We start from the raw sequence: 18,933 nt of genomic DNA on the forward strand, positions 1-18,933 counted from the left end.
GAGACAGGAGGGGGGGGTGGTGTTTCTGCAAAGGTCTGCAAGGTCCGTCATGTTCTGGACCTTGATCCGTACCAAAGAGCCCAACATAGAAGTCAAGTGGACTCTACCCCCAGCCCCCAGCAAAAATGAAGGGAGGGGATTTGGCTTCCACACTTGGAAGGATCTAGCAATGAGCTCAGGTGTGAGTTACAGTTGGAACCTGTGCTCAGACTCCCAGAGATTCTACCTCAGGAGTCTGATGGCCCCAGAACCTGAATTTGCCACAAGCAGCCCAGGTGATTCTGGTGCAGACCGTCCACAGACCACACCCAGACAAACACTGGAGAAAGAAACACAGAACTGGAGCTCTCAGGTACCGCGACTCACATTTACTTCCCGGAATCCGCTTCCTTGTCTGTCGGATGGGGATGGAAATAAGTGCACCGGAGGATCTGGAGGATCGAGGGAGATGAAGTGTCTGATGTGCTGAGAACTACAGGGTAAACATCCGTGGGTCTGGATGATTGACAGAAAAGGAATCTTTCAGGGTTCCGGAGGCCTAGGTGGGAGACAAGGAAGAAGGTTGGCTGTGGCAGCTTTGGCCTCTCGGGAAGCACGCTGTAATGACAGACCATCCAGGGGACAGCCGTGTTGAGAGGGAGGAACAGCATGTCTCCACGGTGTGAGGGAGGAGCGCTCAGCTTCCGCGGCTGCTGGCCGCCTTCCTCTGCCTTCCCGGAGCAGCGCAGCCGGTCCACCTGGGGGACTTGCTGAGTGCTGGGCTCCCTTTGTCCCGCGGGCCCAGTCCTGGTGGACAGACTCAGCAACGCTCTCCTTTCAACTGTGACTTCCCGGGCCCTCTCCTCTAGCTGATGACACTTACCTTCCGGCTCACACTGCGGGGACACGGGCACACTCACCCCTCTCCCACACACGTTTTATAACCTCTCCCGTCTGGGCTCTTCCAACAGAGGCGTTTTGAAAACAGAGACTCTCCTCTGTATCACCAGAGCGGGGCCCAGAGCGGACGTGCAGGAGGCCTGGCTGAGTGAAGGAAAGAGCGATGCGCCTCCAGGTCCCTAACTAGTAGGACGCTAACTAGGACGGGGTCCTCGCCGCGTCCCATTAGAGGAGGCAAGCCCAGACGCGCTCCCGCAGGACGAGGGCGCCCAGTGGGGACAGAGGGCTCAGGACGGCTTCTCTGTCCCCCGGCGAGCGAGGCGCCCCACCACAGCTCTTTCCTTCTCCTCTGCCTCCTGCCCATGGACAGGGCTGTGTGGGCCCAAGGTCTGAAGTGCCCACAGAATTCCAGAAATGCTGGCCAACGCCCTGAGGCGCACCTCAGAGTCGCACAGGACCTGAGGTGAGGCCTCGCCAGAGACCAGCCGGGTTCTGACTCCTCCCAGCCCCAGGTCCCCAACCCTGAGAGCACGTGGGGTCCCTGAGAATGACAGAGTCCCTGAGTGGGAAGGGTCTTGTCCTTGTCCCTCTCCGTATCAAAGACTCACCCAGGGCTTGAGGCCTGCCTCTGGCTGGTGACTAAACATCTGCCCTTTACTCCAGGTGGAGAAGGGCCCGCCCTGGGCCTCCAAACCTGGAAAATGTGGAGTATTTGCTCCAAAGGAAAACGGCTGATAAGACAAGCGTCTGAATGGTCTGTCATCCCTCCTGGGCACGCGGACGCGTTCGGCACCTTCGGGCTCAGCCCCAGACGGGCAGTGACTGGCATATGGTGCGAGAGAGCAAGGAAGGAAGGAGGCAGAGGGAAAGAATCCAAGGAGAGCAGAGGATCAGAAACGGGGAATGATGGGGAGTTCCCAACGGAGGAAAAGAAACCTGACAGTGGTTACAAGAAGACAGGCACGGAAATCGGATGACTGAGTTCAGATCCCTGCGGCTGTGTGCTGAGCTCGGCTGAGTGTGCAGTCTGTGTTTCCTCGTCCGCCAGGTGGACAGCACTCGGACTTAGCCCATAGGGTCGGTGGACGGTGAGCAGAAAGCTCAGCATGGAACAGGGCTCAGCCCTCACTGACAAGTAGAGAAGTCGGGAAGAAGGAGAGAGCGGGCGCAAGGTGAGAAGAGAGCCTCACCAAGGAGAAGAGAGGGATGAAGGGAAGAGCAGGGTGGGGGTGAGAGGAAACGGGACGGAGCTCAGAAGGGAATCCACAGAAGCACACGTTCTCTTCTTCCGGGATTTGGGACATGTTTTCAGTCCCTGATGACATCTCCCTGATGGTCTCTGTCACTCATTTCTTGCAAGTCCCCAAGAAAGCATAAAAATGGTTCCAGACAAAGAACGTGACCCTTTGGTCTCGTCTGCCAAAAGGCTGGTCCGCTGACTTCCCTACTTGTGGGCAAGGAATCCACCTGGAGAGCGTGCAGCACCTTGAGAAGGGAGCACCTTGGAAAATCGGGAAGGGCATCAGGAAAGACGACTCCGAGGGAGAGAGCAACGGAATTCAGCCGAGCAGGCACAGCAGCCAGGCAGGCCCGGCCCTGCCGGAGGAAAGAGGAGCAGGCCTTTCACTCATGACTCCTGCCGACCTTCAGAAACCACCAGCCGCTCAGCTCATGATGTGAGAGTGTCCCGCGGAGCCAGGTTCCAGGGACATCGGCTCCCCTTTGGCCCTCATGGCCCCAGCCCAAGAAACCTGTGACCAGCAACTGGTGAGCTCACGGGACACTGCACCAAAAGGCTCTCAGCAGGAAGTGTGCACGGGCAAAGGAAGTTCCCAGGCCCAGAGCAGAGTCTGTCCATTCATGGGATTCCCTCCACCGCTTTGCCTCAGTCGTCCCTGGCTTCCGGCCGTTCTTAAGACTCCAACTGGAGCCTGCCAGGGAGATGCTCTGACTCGGCCTCACCCTGTCTTGTCACCGGCCCCTCACCCACTCAGCACTGAGCTCTGCGATTCCCCAGGCACACAGGCAGACAACTGGCCTCCGTCTTCCCTGGCCCCTCTGTACCCCCACCTGGAACGCTCTCTTCCACTGCAGGGATGGACGGCTGCAAGGTGCCAGGCCTCGGCCAGCCACTGAGGACCCAGCAAGGAGGAAAGGCAGACAGGGCTCTCTGTCTGTACTGCGTGCGTCCTTCCTGACTTGTTTTTCCTTCTGATACCGGGGATTTAACCCAGGGTGCTCCACCACGAGCGATATCCTGACCCTTTTTAAAAAAATCATTTTAGATTTTGGTACTTGCAATCCCCCTGCCTCGGCCTCCTGATTTGCTGGGGTTACAGGTGTGCGCCACAATGCCCAGCTAATTTAACTGTCTTTACTTTCCATAAAGGGAGAAATGAAAACAGAATTTCAATAAAACATGGTGTGTTCGAGTTAAGGAAGGGCAAGGTGCTCTGGGAGCGTGTGGCCGGAGTGGAATCTGGTTCACTGGGTCTGGAGAAGACTTGGTGAAACTAGCCCTCTGCAACTGATGCTAGTGCTGAGATTCTCATGCCAAAGAAACGGCCCCTAGTCCCTGGAAGGAAAGGTCTCCACTACAAAGTTCTTCATCACCAAGGTTCAACATCTTCTTTCAAATCCTCTCAGGGTGTCATATCTGGGACAAGGCAGTTCTGCAGGGCTTACTAAGGAAGCCGTTTGGTCAGAGTCACATGGTGCTTTGGGCAGGAGGGAAAGAGTCAGAGGAAGGATTTTATGGGTTGTGAACCTGAATCATTTTGGGCCTTGACTTCCTGATATATGGCTGCAAATAAAACTGAGGAATCTACAGTCCGAATCTAGTGTTCTCCTGATGCCCACGTCATCACACTCCTACACCTCTGACGTTTTCAAAGAAAGCCATTTTGTAACGACCCAGCTGAGTCATACCTTGATATTCAGGACTCCTTCCTCTGACGGCTGTAGGATGAGATGAGAGGTCTTCTAAACAGACCCCAGATCTCCTCCTGTCTCCTGGACTCTCAAACACTGCCGGTCACCATTCAGCACGTGGATGCACTCTCACACCTGGTCACATGCTGCCTCGGACTTGTTCTCCAGGACTTTCTTGTCATCAGCCACCCCACAAGTACCTTTCTGAGTTCCTAGTCCGTGCCCTCGACTGTTCTGAGGACTCAGAAAAAACCTAGGGGGTGCCAGTTCCAACAACGCTAGGCACTCAGCGATGTCTCTTGAATTCATAAAACCAGGCATGATCCTTCCCTCGAGGATACAACAGCTTTCCCTCCAATGAGTGGCACACCTCCCCAGGTCAAAGCCCTGCCTTCTACTTTGTACCCTCATGGCCTTAGGTCCCCCTATTAGATGTGGAACAGGCACAAGATTGAAGAGGTTTAGCCCTAAGATTGCAAAGTGGTTCTAAGGAGATTCAGATCTTCCTTCCCAAGTCCAACAAGACAACAAGGAAAACCCCCATGTTCAGAATGGGCTTCTCTAACATTTTCTTGTGGGCTCAGAGAAGGAAGGACCGTGATCGCTCTGTTCAGGACCGAACACCCTCAGAGTGTCGGGGCTCAGACCAGAGGGGCTCCCCAAAGGGTCGTGTGGGAGACCCGCAAGAAGCTCAGAAGTGACGCGACCGGGTGGTGAGAGCCGTGACCCAATCAGCGTCAGCCCTGAGAGTCGGGTGGTGACTGCAGGGTCTGGGTGGAGGAGTGGGTCCCTGGGGCTGGGCCTGTGGGGAGGAGTCTCCCTCCGTCTCTGCTTCCTGGTGCCTGTCCTGAGCCACTTCCCTCCACCACACTCCGCCATGAAGTTCTGCTTCACTGAGGCCCAGAGCAATGGGCCAGCCGCCTACGGACTTGGCCTCCGAAACCCGGAGACCCCCAAATAGCCTTTCCCCTCTGATTGCTCTGGTCGGGTCTTTTGGTCGCAGCAGCAAAAAGCTGACTGAAACACAGACATTCAATTTTTATATGAATGGACGGATCCTCATGACCAGTCTGGCACGTGTCAGCGAGCGCCCCATCTCCTTCAAGGCGGAGCCCACTGCTCAGAGCTCTGCCCTTGGAACCTCATACTCCTGCTAGCCAAGGGCAGGAGTGACCCGAGACATGACTGCTGTCAGCGGTGAGGCCAGGGTCAGCTCTGAAGCCACCAAGCAGACATGTGTCGTGCCCTCTGATGTGCGCCACACTGTGCGCTGCGCTGGGGAAGTAGGATTCAGTCCAGTTCGTAAGACGGAGCGAGGCCTTCTCAGGCCAGCTCTGTGCTGGAAGTCAGAGACCTGGAGCTCGGGGAGACTCGGGGTGCAGGGAACTCCCTCCTGTGGGACATGAAGCACAGCCCAAGGTGACAGGGAACGCTGGCCCAGGTGGCAGCGGCAGAGAGTGGGTGGGTGAGAGGACCCCGGGGTCCCCGAGTAGGACTAGGTGTGCACGATGCCCTTGGGGGGTAGAGTGGGTGGGGGGATGCGGGGAGCCTGAGGGTTCTCACCCCAGGGGTGGACTGTGCTCAGACCCTAATGGGATGACCCCAGGGGAGGCTGGAGACAAGGGGCTGCAGGCTCACTAGTGCCACGCTGTGGCAGTCCCTGGGCGGTGGCCACAAGTGACCGCGCCCCCCCACACTTGCTGTGACTGCCCCCTTGTCCCTGCTGAAGAAGGCGCGCTGGAAGGGAGCAGGGTGCCACTGTCTCCCAAGGATGGCGAAGGTCCCCTTCTTCTGCTGATTTCAGTCCTGTCTCTGCAGTCACAGAAACCGTCCCCCTCCCACAGCCCTGGTGACCTTCCCGCCTCCCCTGCGTCTGCGCTGGCCTTAGGCTGCCCTCAGTGTTTGGGGCTCCCGTGGGTACTGAGGGCCATTGCTCTACTGCCCACTCACTCTCCCTGCCACCCCACCTCGAAGACACGCTGAGCACCTGCCCGTCACTGTCCTCTCCCCGAGGTGCCCTCCCGACTCCCTAGTGACCAGCACTGCACATGGCACCTGTGACCTCCACAGAAACCACGGCGATGGGGGCAAAGCACTCGGGCTCTCAAAACACCAAACGCCAAGCTGACCAGGGCGGCCCTTCTCGGCTGCTGAAGGGAAGAGGGGCCACGCTGCACGCCAACCAGTGGCCCCCGGGAAGCTGGCCTCGGGCTCCCGCCCCCGACTGTGGTCACGGGAGACAGAAGCCGCTGGCCTTACCTTTGCCTGTGAGAGCCTCCCACTTGGCCCAGAGGACTGGGCGCGTCTCGGACAGAGACTCTGTCACGGTAGGCCATTCCGTCACAGCCTCCTCCTCAGAATACGGGGGAACTCACCCAAGTTTGTCAAGTCAGGCCACGAGACCGCCCCACGGGGCCTGGGTCTGATTCTGGACAGCGACACATGTCCTGGGCAGTAGCTGACAGACCCCTGGTCCTCAACAAAGGTTGTCATTCCTAGAAACGATGCCAGTCCCCGGACCCTGCTCTGTTCCACTCACCCACGAGGGAACGGGCAAGGGAGCTGGCTGCCTCCCAGGTAGAGAATCTGCTGAGAAGGACGCACCAATGTGTCCAGTCACTTCTGTAGTTCAGGAAGTCCCAGGCTCTGCCGCACAGTGGAGGGGCTTTATAAAGTGTCAGGGTGACCACACCTCACATCTCTGGTACCTCACTCTTACCCCCCCACAGTCCTGCCGTAAGGTGGCTGTAGGGGTCAGCGGCAGGCACACTGGTCTCGAGCCTCAGCCCCCTGAGTGTCTTGATTATCCTGGGGACTCTCACTGCTTCTCCTAGTTTATCCAGAGTGACACACACACAGGGAAACTGGACGTAGGTGATGATGATAATAACAAAACACACTTATCGAGACTTTCCCATACGTCGGATACTCTATGTGTGTGTCTGTGTGTGTGCGCATGTGTCTGTGTGTGTGTGTGCATGTGTCTCTGTGTCTGTGTCTCTGTGTGTGTGTGCATGCGTGTGTGTCCGTGTGTGTCTTTGTGTGTGTGCATGTGTCTGTGTGTGTCTGTGTGTGTGTCTGTGTGTGTCTCTGTGTGTGCACATGTATTTGTGTGTGTACATGTGTCTGTGTGTGTGTCTGTGTGTGTGTGTGCATGTGCATGTGTCTGTGTGTGTGTGTCTCTGTGTGTGTGCATGTGTCTCTGTGTGCGTGTGTGTGTGCATGTGTCTGTGTGTGTGCATGTGTCTGTGTGTCTCTGTGTGCGCATGTGTCTCTGTGTGTGTGTGCATGTGTCTGTGTGTGTGTGCATGTGTCTGTGTGTGTGTCTGTGTGTGTGCATGTGTCTAAGTGTGTGTGTCTCTGTGTGTGCATGTGTCTCTGTGTGCGTGTGTGTGTGCATGTGTCTGTGTGTGTCTCTGTGTGTGTCTGTGTGTGTGCATCTGTGTCTGTGTGCGTGTGTGTGTCTCTGTGTCTATGTGTGTGCGTGTGTCTGTGTGTGTGTCTGTGTGTGCGTATGTGTGCATGTGTCTGTGTGTGTGTGCATGTGTCTCTGTGTGTGTGTGCATGCACGTGAGTCCGTGTGTGTGTCTGTATGTGTGTGTGTGCATGTGTCTGTGTGTGTGCGCATGTGTCTATGTGTGTCTGTGTGTGTGCGCATGTGTCTGTGTGTGTGTCCGTGTGTGTGCATGTGTCTGTGTGTGTCTCTGTGTGTGCATGTGTGTGTGTGCATGTGTGTATGTGTGCATGTGTGTGTGTCTGTGTGTGTGCATGTCTGTGTGTGTGTCTCTGTGTGTGCATGTGTGTGTGTGCATGTGTGTCTGTGTGTGTGTGTGTGTGTGTAAAACTTCAATACCTATTTCTTGGTTCACACAACAACTTGAAGAAGTAAGGAATATTCTTACCCTCACTTAACAGGGCTCAGAAAGTGTGATTGAGAGAGGTCCCACGGCTAGTAAAGGGTGGAGTTGGGGTCAAAGCCACTGGCCAGAGCTGGCCCATCTAACAGCACCGCGCCCACCGCCTCCGCCTTAGCAATCCACGAGGCTGTCTGCATTGCCTGAAGTCCTCCTCTTCGGTGAGGCCTTGCCGGTCAGGGGCTGGCCCCTTACACAAGGTGATGTCCGCGAGGCAGGACATCTGTGAGGTCACTGCTGGGACACACGTTGATCAGAAGTGGGTGGGCACCTAGATTTTCTTCCTTTTCCCCTGACTTAGGCTTGGGAAGCCCTTGGGTCCCAGGGGAAATGACCAGACGCATGCTGATAGAGTGGCTACGGAGCTGGGCACTGTGGGACCTGCAGTCCACCGGCCACACAGCACTGCTCCAGAGAGGGAGGGAGGCAGGGACGAGAGCCAGGGGAAAGCCACAGAGCGTGCCGCGCTCACCGCAGCCCTCCTGTCTGGCAAGGGCTCTGGGAATACTCAGACAGCTGCTGTCACAGCTGCTCCAAAGCCAAGACGGAGCAGGGACAGACAAAGTGGGGAAGGGAAGTCATGCTGAAGTGATGTGCTCCCGAAAATGCTGGGAACCAGTGTTCACGGGGTGGAGGGAAGGGGGGACGGACAGATCCCATCACAGCAAACACCGAGAGGTCCTTGTGAGTTCCCCAGGGAGCTGATCTGTAATGTGCACTCAGTCACGAAGACTCTGCTTGTGGTGACGCTCACATCTCCGTGCTGAGCCACCATCTTGTCATAAAGCGGTAGACAGAAAGCGATCTAGAGATCAGACAGCGAACCCTCATTTCTACACTGGATGACTGAGGTCCAGGAAAGCCGAGTGATCATTCAACAGAGAGCTCTCAGTTGCGGATATTCACTTAGAAAGTCACACTTTCTAATCCTTCCCCTAACTCTTGTAGGAATGTGGTATTGTCCCATTTCACAGGAAAAAAACCTGAGGCTCAGGGTCAGGGAACTTGTACAGTCTCACAACTAGCAAATCCTGCATAAGTGGACTTGCCCTGGGCAGCTGACTCCAAAGCCCGCCTTCCCTGTGATTCTGAAAAGGGGAGGAAGGAGGCCCCAGGCTGGACAGACTGATGGATCTGCACTGGGACCCCGGCCTCAGCCAGTGGGAGGCTTCCTCTCACTTTTCCACATTCCATAAAGAGGCCCGAGCTGCTTCTTTTAGCTTCTGGTCACTGGCTGGCCACCTCTTGCCCCTGCTGTTCCTAGAACTGGTCACTACATCGGGGCCTCGCCCACAGGGGTGCGGATTCCCAGACGCTCAGCATCTGCCGCCGTTTGGCCAGAACTCACATATAGAAAGTCATTTCCTTTTTTAGCCACTAACTGCTCCGGGCTGCGGGGTGTCTCCTGCTGGTTCCCGGCTGGCCACATAGAGGGCTGTGTTCCACTGATGTCACATCATGACAAGAGCCACAGGAACAGCAACCCTCAGATGACAGGACTCGCGGTCCCTGAGAAATGGCAGGACCACTGCCCGGCGGGCCTCCCTTTCCAGCCGTGTGGCCTTAGTCAGTCATTTCAGTCCTGGTGTCCAGCAGGTCTGCACATGGAAGTGCCCACTCGGGGATAAAGAGGAGGTGACTGGCCCGTAGAAAGCAGGAAATAATGCTAGGGCCCTGGTTTCCTCCCTGACACGGCCAGTAAAGACCCCCAGCAGGATGCAGGAGCCACTGCACGGAGTGGGTGGCCCAGTGCTGGGCGGGGACTATCGAGGCAGGGACGCTCCTTCGTCTGTCTGCTCCTTGTTCCATGAGGCAGAAGCCTTCCCTGCTGCAGAGGAGAGGTGCCCCTGCCCAGAGCAGTCCCTCTAGCTCCTGTGACAGGCCCAACCTGTCCCCTCACATGGCTGTGACTCAAGCCCCGGGCCTGCCTCATGCACATGCCCCCCCGCCCCGAGAGGCTGTGCACTTCTGAATCTGACCACCCAGCCAGGACGCCCACCAGAGACGGGGAAGTGGAGGAGGGGCGTCTACGCTGGGATCTGAGAGGCAGCCACGTCTTGACCCTCGTCACCTCTGTCCTCTCTAGAAATTCCGAACCACGAAGTCTCCAGGTTGCAGTCAGGATCTGGAAGTCCCCCGTGAACACGTCGTGTCACCATTTCACGAGAGGCTCTTTGTGGCTCCAGCTGCCTCCTGGTGACTTTAGCCACCCCTCCCCGACCCCAGTGCGCTCCTGGGGGCCGGCGTGGTGGCCGGAGACAGTGTAGCTCTAGAGAATGGGGGAGTTGGAGACTCGCGAACTACCATGGGATAGGGTGTCCAGTTAGTGCAAAGCTGAGGCGAATCCAGACTTCCTGCTGGCACCTTGGAGGTCAGCAAAAGGAGTCCCAGAAAAAAGTCTGTAGTTAAAAACCCAGCCACGTCGTCTCAGCCTCATGTGCTGTGGCTCACTGCCACTAAAGAAATGCCTTGCAACAAATAAGAAGCAATTCAAAGAGACCTGGGCTGAGGACCAGGTGACCTGGCTTCTGCCTTATAATTCTGCTGTTAGTTGAGCGCCTACTACGTGTCAGCCACTAAAAATCCCAGGCTGGGGGTGCTGCTCAGAGGCAGAGAGCTTGCCTACCATGGGCCCTGGTCCTGGTTCAATCCCTGGCACTGAAAAAGAATCACTTGATCTTCACTAAACATTACAGGAAGATTTTATTAAGCTCTTCACCAAATGGAAAAACTGAGGATCAAAGACAGAAAATGGTTCGCCCCGAATCATGCAGCTAACATCTCAGGCTCTTCCTTTTTCTCTACTCCTGAGTCGGATACACCCTAAGGGCCCCCTGGGCTCTTCCAGGACCTCAAGATTCCCCTCCCGTGTGAAAGTGACTAGATTGCTGGGTTTCTCCTGCCCATGGTTTGCTAATATATCAAAAATGACGTATTCACAAAGTAGCACCCAACTGTCACCCCCCAGGAGCCAACCTTCCAAGGGTACCAGGGAGGTCAGCTTCTTTCTGGGGAACCTGAATCTTTCCAGGAAATGGCCATCTCCCACTTTGTTCCCTCGACCTGAAGCCAGGGTGGTCTATGAGGGCCACTTCATGCAGAAAGCCACTGGGATCCCCCGAGGGTGAGTGAGCTGCTCCCTGGGACAGAGGCAGAGCCCAGCCTTGGATCCCTGGCCCTGAGGATGGCAGGTCTCCAGGCCTTGTCCTGTCTGACCCCCATAAGGCCAGCCCCTGCCTTTTTAAATTAACGGGGCCCAGAGGTCATGTCATCCAGTACCCAAGAGGCAGGTGGCAGCCCAACCTCCACTGCTGTGTCCCCTACTAGAAAATGGAGATGACAGGAGCGTGCACGGGGGGCAACAGAGACGCTCACGCGGCAGAGTCAGCGGGGGCTGGGGACGGCCCAGGGCAGGGGGCAGAGGGCCCTGGACACGGCAGGCAGAGCCGTGTGTCCTCCCACTGAGTGGCGTGACTCACTGTCATCTCCCGCCCGTCATTTTGCTGTCTAGGCCTCGCCCTCCTTATTTGTCCGAAGAGGAGGCTGATGCGGTGTCAGAGTTCTGATGTCCTAAGACGTCAGCTCAGTGCAAAGAATGGGGGACAGGAGCCGGGACAGGAGTGGGACAGTTCAGAAATAAGAACAGCCACGCGTTTCAGGAGCCCAGCGAGATACTTGTGCGTCCAGGGCAGCGGCCACGCAGAGCAACCTGATTCTGTGACTGCGCTGGCTCCATGGACGTCACGTGTCTGGGTAGGGGACGTCCAGAGTGTGCCAGGCAAGAAGCCAGAGAGCCCCCTTGGAGTCCCCACCGGGTGCCGCGGCCTGCGGGCTCTGCACCGGCAGCTGCTAGGTGGGGAGGGGTTGGAGAGCCGGCCAGGGCGGGGGGCAAGCAGTCCCCTGCCTTGAGGAGCCCCACAGGAAGGTGGCCCCTGAGAGCCAGATCTAGGGACAGTGGGGGGAGAAGTGGAGGCCATTCGGCCTGCTGACGTGAAAGTCAGGCTGGTCCACCTGTGGCCACACCTCCAGATGCTGGCCTTGGTCACACCTCTGCGCAGCTGCTCGGAATTCCAGGGCTCCAGCTGCCCTGCTCCTCGGAGGCCAGATGGACCTGGTGTGTCAGCACCTTGTTGAGCCAACGTGTGTCCTGAACAGTGATGTGCTGAGGGGGAGGCCAGGACCCCTCGGACAGGACGGAATCGGGGAAGAGGAGTAAGAGACAGGCTGAACAGGGGACGAACAAACAGGGGACGAACAAACAGGGACGGACAGGGACATGGAAACTCTGGGTGGCGCCCCGCTCCTGGGGGCTCTGAGGGTGCTTGAGCCGGTGGCTTTGGGCCTTGCACAACGCGACTGCTGGGAGGAACCTTCTACCTCAGGTACAGACGAGGAGACTGAGGCCCAAAGTGGGGACTGTCCTGTCCCGAGTCCCCCAGGCCAAGTCTGGGCTCTGGCACCACTGGCTCAGGAGAGCGCTCAGGAGCAAGAGCCCTCTGCTGGCTTCGCACCTCACCCTGCCGCGTCCTCCACCCCAGCCTCCCCACTGACGGCACCAGCCTGCAGTCCTCATGAGCCACCGCACAGTGGGGACGTGACCCTCCGCAGAAATACTGAGCAGAGAGTATTTTTAAACCATCCAACATGCCTTAGGAAGAAAAAAAAAGTCAAAACACTCCCCTTGATGCAGCGGAGAGGAGGGCGGTTCAGAAAAGATTCCGAGGGAGCTCGGCAGAGCCGGCCGCTTTCTGTTTTTAAAGGGCCAAGCTCTCTTCCCAAAAGTTCTGGAAAATGGACCAGTGACCGGCTGCTAAGATGCCCCAGGAGCACTTCAAGTCCACAGGCTGGATTGTAACCGCAAAGCCCCCCAAACACGCACACACACACGCACACACACATGCACACACACACACGCACACACACATGCACACACACACGCACACATGCACACATATGCACACACGCACACACACACACAGGCACACACGCACGCACACGCACACACACCCCTGCTGCTCCCCTAACAACCCAGTCCTCTCTTGCTGCGTCACCGAGTCCCCCTCTGCACTCCTTCAGAGCTCACCATCCCGGGAAGAGTGAGAGGACAGGGGGTAAACGCTCAGGACCCACAGGAGCTCTGTCCACCTCCAGCCCTGGGCAGTCAAGTGTCCCCTCCGGCCACTTCCCCTGACTTGAAGCTAATCCGAGTTCAAGTCCAGCCTTACCTGCGGCTGCTCCTCCGGGGGCTCCGGGGCCCCTCTGTGCTCCTGCTGCCCAGCTGCCCCCAGGGACTGCTCTGGGCCTGTCAGTTGTCCCCTCCCAGCCTCTTTTAGCCGTCTCTGTCACCCTCCTCCCACTGTCCCTCCTACTCTCCACCCCTTCCCCTCCAGTCCTCCCGCCCCTCTCTGACCTCGTAGAGCCTTTGCTCCCATTTAACAGACTTCTTCCTTCCACCTCCACAACCTCCCTCTCTCCTCCTCCTGGACCAGGCGGCCCCCTTCCTCCCCTGGGGCCTGCCCTCTGGCTGTCCTTGTCACCAGGGCTGGAGCTTGGCCTGGCCAGCCGCCTCCTCAGGGCCCTTCCTGCCACCTCTCTGTGGGGCCTCTGGAGTCCCCAGCCACAGCTTTCCCGGGCATCATCAGGAAGACTGTCCCTGCCAGGAGACCCTCTGCCCACCCTGCCTGACATCAGAGAAGAATGGTGTCCACGCACAGGCCGAGTCCTCAGGACCCTGCTCTGCCGTCTTGAGCAGAGCACCCAGCAGCACAGGAGAACGTGTTTCACAGAGCGCGACCACCAGCACCCAGACAGGCCCTGTGGAGCCTGGAAGGGAAAGGACCTGACCTCTGGGTCCCACGTGGGGGAGAGAACCCTCCCACCCCCCAGGATGCTCCCCGGGAACTGGGCCGGGACTTCACCTGTCACCTGTTTTACTTCACTTAGTCTTTCCGATTTCTAATCCCATGAGGCTCAGAGAGAGCAAAGGACATGAGCATGGTGACCAGTCAGTCAAAGTAGGGTTAGAAGTCTCAGCCAATGCCAGACTTCATCTCTTTGCGCTTCCCACATCAGGTCTTCCAGTGGAGTGGAATCAAGGGAAATGAGGTTGTCTCTTATTAGCTCATGTGTCACAGATGAGCCAACCCGGAAACTGTGGGACATCTCTCCAAAGCCCCCTCCTTCTGTCTTCTCCTGACCCCTCAGCTAAGATGTAGACACGGGCCCAGGCAGAGGACGTGTCAACCACGAGGTCACTGTGAGCAGACCGAGGTCACACCAGTGACTGAGAGCCCGAGATGGTGGCACCGGAAGGAAATCGCACAGAGCACCTGGAACAACCAGGGACACTCAGGCACGGAGCCAGGCTACTTTCCAACTCGCCCACGGTAGCAGGCGGCATTCGCGAGGCCAGCCCCGAGCTGTCCCTTGCTCCAGGTCACCACCTGAGATGTGCTTCCCCACACGGCATCCATCACGACACTCCAACAGTGCACACAGCTGTTTCTTAGTGGGTCGTGCTTTTCATGGGTGAAAAAGTTGAGCATCAGCAAAAAGTGAAGGAACATGGGGCCGAATTCCCTGCCCGGAGAGGGGCGACACCCCCAGTAAAAGAAACCACCTGGAGATCTGATTCCCTGGCCAGAGTGCCTCCCCGCTCCTGCAGAGTATGAGACAGACTTCTGGGCCAACCTGTCTGGGTTTGAACTGGCTCCGCCACACACTAGCTGCATGACGTTGGACGAGTCGACCTCTGTTCCGCTCAGCCAGTCAAGGACAGCGACACCGACCTCACGGCGTCGTCCTGAGGACCGGGAAGTGCTGTGGGTACAGCGGAGACCACGCTCCTCCCCGTCTACACTAACCCAGTCCTGAAGCCGAGAGGAAGCCCTGGTGGTACCTAGGTCCCCCCCACAAACAGACTGTCCCCACCCCGTGACTTTTCCCCTGCAGTCCAGCCTCAAAATAAGGCCCCTGGGAAGAGCTTCTCTCTGGCCTTGAGAGAGCCAGGTACAGAGCCATAGGGTCTCGGTGGAGGGAGGGTCGGAAAGTGGGAAGGGCAGGGAATATTGGTTCCTGGATCACCACGATCATGTCATAGATCACTGCAGATGAAGACCAGAAGGGAAGAGCGTCCCGGGTGTGGGCACACCCATGACTCTGGAGAGGCAGGCCGTAAAGGAAACCCCCTGGGGCTGGGCTGGGCTCAGGTAGAGGCTTGCCTCCTACGAAGAGGCCCTGGGTTCGATCCTCAGCACCACATATAAATAAGTAAAACCAAGGTGTGTGTCCACCTGCAACTGGGGAAAGAAATCTGAGTCTCCCATCCTGCCAGCAGGTGGAGAACCTGACCGGTGTCCCCAGCCAGGCACCCGGCTCAGCAGACAGCAGGACACTGTCTTGGCCCCAAACAAGCTGCTTTGGGAAGGACTTTGCAAGTGTGTTCTACGTCTCACCTGATTTCCCCCCCAGACTGAGAGGAGGGTTCTGGGGGAAGTAAGAGGAGTGTCATTTGGGTTGTAGATCTGAGGGGACTGAATCTGGTTGTTACCTTATAGCTAAGAAAGACACCATGAACATGGTCGGAAACCCCAGGAAATGTGTGGAGAAAGTCTGCTGATGTCAAAGTTCCGCCACGCCCTCCCCTTCACTCTCATTTTCAGTATGAGAAAGGGTCTTAGAAAGAGACGGGGTTGTGTGTGCTCCACCCATTACAGACGGAATAGCAAAGTGAGCTTCGTTCAACATTTACTCTGTGCCAGGCACTGTGCTTGGCACATTCCACGCTCTTTCAGTTTGAGACGAAAAGATAGAAAAATGGCCTTATGAAGACCATCAGAACTATGCACACATCATGGTCTCAAAAAGGAGTATTGGCCACTCCTTGGCTTCCACCTATGCTAAGTGAGAGACAAAGGCCATCCCCTGTCCACAAGGAGCTGATATCCTACTTGCAGAAAGGAGCTATTTAGTAGCCAAGCTATGGAAACAATGTAGGTGTCCTTCAACAGATGAATGGATTAAGAAAATGTGGTATGTCTACACAATGGAATATTACTTAGCCATAAAGAAGAATGAAATTATGGCATTTGCCGGCAAGCGGGTGGAACTGGAGACCGTCATGCTATGTAAAATAAGCCAGTCCCCCAAAACAAAGGCTGAATCTTTTCTCTGATTTGTGGATGCTAACCCACAAGAAGGGACGTGGGGAGGAAAAGAATAAAAGTCCATTGGATTAGACAAAGGGAAACAAACGGAAGGAGGGGGGAAGGAATGGGAAAGGCAGTGGAATTGATCAACTATGATTTTCCTGCCTTGAGTCTGTGTGCACAACCAGGTGACTCCACATGATGCACACCACAGAGTGGGACCCACAGAGAATAAGTTACGCTCTGTGTAGAGATTCTGCCAAAAATCATTCTACTGTCATGCATAACTAAAAATTAAAAAAGAAAGGAGCTTTTTAGGCACAACAATGCAGTATTCTATATGTAGGTATTTGAATTAATAATGATACAACGAAGTGTTAAATTCTGCAACTGAAAAAAAATTCAGTAAATAGTTCCACGGTCAGTGATCTATTGATTGTCCGTAATGAAGGGGAGGAGAGGGAGGCCTTCCTAAGGCCTTCTGTCACTAGGTGTTTCCAGCCACAACACTGCGAGTCAGATGACAGGTCATCAGGTCCATTTACAGTAAAGAAAACTCAGACTCAGAGACACTTAGAACTCACCCAGGACCATTCAGGCGCTTTCTAGCCACAGTTACAGAGGAAATTCTCAGGAGATCCACTGGCGGATCAGAGAGGGCCAGGGCCAGGTAAGAGCAGACGCCCCCCCCAGGCAGCCCAAGAAGAGGAGCCCCGTCCTGGCAGAAGAGCTGGGATTGGTCGATTAGGGAGCTCCCCACACCAAGGTGCCCAAGAAGAGGCACATCTCCTGCCCTGCAAGTCTTCCTGCAGGTGGCATTTTGAAATCTGTCTCCTTTTCCTGCTCCTCTTTAGAGGCCAGGAGCTGTCTCTCCCACCCGGTGGCTCTCTGACTCCCGGGTCCCCTTCCCAAGACGCGTGGTCCAGATGTCTAACTGCTGACTCTCTTACAGCCTACACAATAACACATGCAAAGAGTTTCTGTCAGAGCCTAATTGCAAGAGCCACGAGTCCCCGGTGCCTCGTTGGAGGGCGTAAATGGGTAATTGGCGCCATGGTTAGCGGCTGAGGTCGCCCTCCTTGGCTGGTTGAGATGCAGACGCGGCAGGCATCAGCCATTCCCTTTAAGACTTTCGCTTTCCAGACAGTGGCTAAAAAGGGCAAGAACACGCCGTTCCAAGAAGCAGAAGGAGAAAGACAGACAGACTTCCCTGGAGCTGTAGTCCATGAGCCAACTCCTGTCCCACCTCAAGACTCAACCCCCCAACAAGCTCAGAGTCAGGCCCATACCTCTTCCTCAGCTTCAGGCAGACAGGACCCTCTGGGATCCCAGAGTGAAGAAGTCTTCTGGGACGGGCTCTGACATGGAAGAGTTGGAGGAGGAGGAGGAAGAGGGATCCGTGCCAGGCATTTGGGACACTCGGGTACGGAGACTGCTGCTTTCACCCTGAAGTCAGAGCAGGAGGTCCCTTGAGCTCTGGGAGCCCGTGACTGGGGACTTCATCCCACAACCAAAACCAGGACCTTTCCTGGGAGATCCTGAGGTGAAGTTCACCTTGAAAATCCAGAGGAACTCTTTGAAAGCAAGAAGACAGTGAGCCTCATTTTGGTGGAGAGATTGTAGTGCATACCCAGAGCACTTTCTTTCTCCTCCAACAAAATACGCATCCTTGATCTACCCCCTCCTACCCCTCCCACAAAGACTAAGAGGACTTGCTTCTCCTTGTTCTGAAAGATGTTTCCAGTCAAGTCCAAGGTATGGTACGAGGTGATCGTTGGCAGAGATCATAATGCAGCCGGGAGTGACGGTGCCCACCTGTGACCCCAGTGGCTCGGGAGGCTAGATCGTGAGTTCGAGACCAACCTCAACAATTTAGCAAGGCCCTAAGCAACTCAGTGAGACCCAGTCTCAAAATAAAATACAAAAAGGGCTGGGGATGTGGCTCAGTGGTTAGGTGCCCCCGAGGTCAATCCCCAGTACAAAAAAAAAAAATTGTTCCCCCAACACAAGACCCAGCCCAATCCCAACTTTAGAGACTGGAAAGAGAAGGAAAAGGAGACAGGGATATTTCACTTGAACTCTTCATCCAGTGAATTCCAAATGTAGACTCTTCTGCCTACTCAGGACAGATGGGCTCTCTGAGAAAGATTCCAACTTGGAATCATCAGATCTGAGACAGAATCCCAGCCCTGTCCCTCACTCATCGATGGCGTGGTGGCTTCTGGCAAGCCACTGAGCCTCAACTTCTTTGTCTGTAAAATGGTCATGATCACAGTTTCTCAAGTTTGGTTTTTGGACACCACACACACCATACTTTCATCACATGCTCTGGGACAGAGGTGAGATCTCAGGCCCAGGCAGGGGCTCAGAGGTCTCCTTCATCCTGGGGATTTCCCATACCCTCCCAGGCTGTTTGCTCACCACCCTTTAAGATGCAACTTCTTAATAAAAGCAACCTTGCCCCGGAGAGCATTGTGCTCGGAGCTGGCCAGCCCGGCCCTGCCCTGGCTCCGTGGCCTCAATTTCTAAGGAAGGAATTCCGAGGCTATCGAAAAGGAAGTCAAATTGTTTTCGGAAAACAATAGCCAAGTCAGTACAAGTCATTAGCTTCCTCCCTTGGGCCTCCACCAAGCTTGGCTGCACTGTTTACTCGAAGCCCTCTGAGAGGACCCATAAATTAGTTCCTGGGCATGACTTTCTGGAATGAGAGGAGGTGAGTCACAGAGGGGGAGAAGGTCTGAGAGTGGGGGAGAGATCCCTCTTTCTCCAGGAGGCAGCTAGATCCCGAGTTTGACCGGCCTCAGGCTGAAGCCTTCGTTTGGTACCTACAGGCACCTAGGAGACTCCCCAGAGAGAGAAACAAAAGTGCCCCCATCTCGCCCTTTTCTCAAAGACGCTGGAGGCCCTTTGTCTCAGACAGGTGCTCTAGAAATCCCTTCTGAACAGGATTCCTCGGTGCCCAGCAGACCCAGGCCAGGATTCCAGAACTGTCTTCTTGGAGGGTGGTCTCGTTGCCTAGCCTTCCTAGGCTTGTCTGTCTGTCCTTTCTCCCCACCCACCTG

General features: G+C 55.9%; 1 protein-coding gene across 4 annotated transcripts in view; it reads right to left on the minus strand.

Moving 5' to 3' along the window:
- The window catches only part of Gja5 (gap junction protein alpha 5), a 23,190-nt gene extending 5,932 nt beyond the window's left edge, over positions 1-17,258 (minus strand). The window contains exons 1-2 of one of the 4 annotated variants that reach the window (XM_048813886.1): positions 17,161-17,258; positions 367-538 (exon numbers count right to left, since the gene is read on the minus strand). The gene's annotated coding sequence lies outside the window, so the exon portion shown is untranslated. Of the gene's footprint in view, positions 1-366; positions 539-899; positions 1,341-6,185; positions 6,852-12,949; positions 13,091-17,160 lie in introns of those variants that run through there. The other 3 variants (XM_015507090.2, XM_048813887.1, XM_048813888.1) reach the window with 3 other exon arrangements.
- Between the last annotated feature and the right edge of the window lie 1,675 nt (positions 17,259-18,933).

The sequence above is a fragment of the Marmota marmota genome, unplaced genomic scaffold, assembly GCF_001458135.2.
Source record: "Marmota marmota marmota unplaced genomic scaffold, marMar, whole genome shotgun sequence".
Lineage (NCBI taxonomy): Eukaryota > Metazoa > Chordata > Mammalia > Rodentia > Sciuridae > Marmota > Marmota marmota.